We start from the raw sequence: 2,564 nt of genomic DNA, 5'->3' as shown, positions 1-2,564 counted from the left end.
GAACGAGAATCATATGATATGTTGGGAATCTCTTATGATAATCATCCACGCTTAAAACGTATCTTAATGCCTAAAAGTTGGATAGGATGGCCCTTATGTAAGGATTATATTGCCCCCAATTTTTATGAAATACAAGATGCTCATTGAATGATAAGAAAGCTATTTCCACTTAGACAATTTAAGATATTCAAGGATTGCATATTCTGTTCTAGATTAAGCAAGTCTAATTTAGGTAATTATCAGTAGGATAACAAAAAAAGACAATTAGGGATTCATTGTAATTCTCACATTTTTTGGAAGATACTTATTTCGGATGAGTGATACCAATAGGATGAACCAAATGAGTTATGCATCATGAACTTTGTACTGCGCACATTACTTAGACGGGTTCTAGAAGGGCATATAGGAAGGGATGGAGAAATCTGGAATGAAGAAATCGAATATGAAAGAAAATACAAAGAAATGATAGAATATCAAATTCTATTTCTTTGGATCTGAGCTGAATCTTGTCTATTTCAACCCCCTTGGATTCGACTTTTTAGCCTTTCAACAATTAGATAATTTTACCTTTCAAATATGTATTATGTATTCAAATTTGTTTGAAGGAGAGGAGAAAAAAAAAGGAGATAGAATCTAATTCTTTTTGATACTTTATCTAAGAAACTCTACCCATATAGAACATAGTATGGGGTATATCTCGCGAAACTGGATAAAGCTATTATTCTAATCTAGACACTAAAAGAATATGTATGTTGATTCATATCAATTAATTAGAAATTAATTCTAGTGAAGAGAGACCCATACAAATTAATCATATGCTAGGAACCAGATTTGAACTGGTGGCACAAGGATTTTCAGTCCTCCGCTCTACCAACTGAGCTATCCCGGCTATTCCCAATCCAAATTTTTTATCAAGGTTGGGACTGGTAACCCGAGGATTTTTAGGGCTATACCAATTCCAATTGGAACATCGAACATGAGAATTTTAAGTCCCCGTTAATAGGAGGATTTAGAGTCCTCTGGTCTTCCCAATTGGAACCATTCGTTAACATGAGGATTTTTTAGTTCTCTACTTGTTACTTAGTTCTCTACTTGTTACTCTAATTTTATGTTAACTAATTTGATCTTAACACATAAATGGGTCTTTGTCAATAGGTATTTGTCAATTAAAAGGACAAAAGTCAATTAAAAAATTTTATCAATGCCGGGGAATTTCTTCTATCTTCAAAAAGATGACTTTGTAAGTTTAAGTATTGAGTAATGATATTGGTAATCATTCAACTGGGGATTCCTTGCTCAAAGATGTTCAGTTCTATGTGTATCATATATATCACAAGGCTTAAGAGAAAGCCATTTATGCTAAATTCCATTTCTAAAAGAATAGAGTAAACGAGAAAGATAAGGAATCTAGAACTGCTAAGGAAAGGGTGTCGGAGAAGTAGTTAGGGGTTAAAATAGTCTTTTTGGAGATAGAGGGACTTGAACCCTCACGATTTTAAAAGTCAATCGATTTTCCTCTTACTATAAATTTCATTGTTGCCAGTATTGACATGTAGAACGAGACTCTATCGTTATTTTCGTCCTATTAATCAGTTCTTCAAAAGATCTATCAGACTATGGAGTGAATGATTTGATCAGGGATTCGGGTCGTTATTAATCATTTGATATAGTATTCAATACGTATGTATATAGATTTATCCTTCACTTCATTCTTTTTCTTTCTGAAGTTTTGATGTAAAGATTCCTCTACTAACACATTTAACTATATTTGTTAGAATAGCTTCCATTGAGTCTCTTCACCTATCCTTTTTTTCTGAACCTTTATTTGTTTTTAGAAAATAGGATTTGGCTCAGGATTGCCCATTTTTGTTCATTCCAGGGTTTCTCTAAATTTGAAAGTGATCACTTAGTAAGTTTCCATACCAAGGCTCAATCCAATTAAGTCCGTAGCATCTACCGATTTCACCATATCCCCCCTTATTTTTGTTTTGAGATTAGGATCTCGTTGTGATGTCATTCCTTTTTCTTTTTATTTCATTTATACTGGAACCATTGAATTCATTAGATACCGATTCCTATCTCAAAAATGTGTTTTTTCCTCTTTGATTTTCTTAACTATCTTCTATAGGCGACCTTTTTTTATCCAATAAAAAATGATTTTATCATCTCGGAATCCACAATTCAGTATAGATGGATCTATACCCAATCTATATGTCCCTCTTCCTATAATTTTGCCATTCAATTTGGAATGCTTGAACGATCGATTCTTGTTTTTTATCATCACTTTTGCCTAAAAGCGGAGGAATGTCTCATTCATTATAACTAACCATTCCATTAAACAATTTTGAAATAAATATAGAATGAGAGATATATATGATATAGAATCAAATATAGAACTGTAGTAAAAAAGATTTCAAATGCCAAAAAAAGAAATGAAAAAGAATATTTACCATTCAAATTGAAAATGAAAAGAAAAAGAATATTAACAATGTTTGCAATCACTATTTAATGATATTAGCATTAGAATTGTTATTAGAATTATGATAAATCGAAATTCTAGATCG

At 31.8% G+C, this 2,564-nt stretch overlaps 1 non-coding gene across 1 annotated transcript; it reads right to left on the bottom strand.

The window, feature by feature from the left end:
• Window positions 1-816: 816 nt before the first annotated feature.
• Window positions 817-889, bottom strand: TRNAF-GAA. The gene has a single exon. It is a non-coding gene; the product is annotated as a tRNA-Phe (tRNA).
• Between the last annotated feature and the right edge of the window lie 1,675 nt (window positions 890-2,564).

Source organism: Capsicum annuum, unplaced genomic scaffold, assembly GCF_002878395.1.
Source record: "Capsicum annuum cultivar UCD-10X-F1 unplaced genomic scaffold, UCD10Xv1.1 ctg5104, whole genome shotgun sequence".
Taxonomy (NCBI): Eukaryota; Viridiplantae; Streptophyta; class Magnoliopsida; order Solanales; family Solanaceae; genus Capsicum; species Capsicum annuum.
This window is presented reverse-complemented; position numbering and strand designations above follow the sequence as displayed.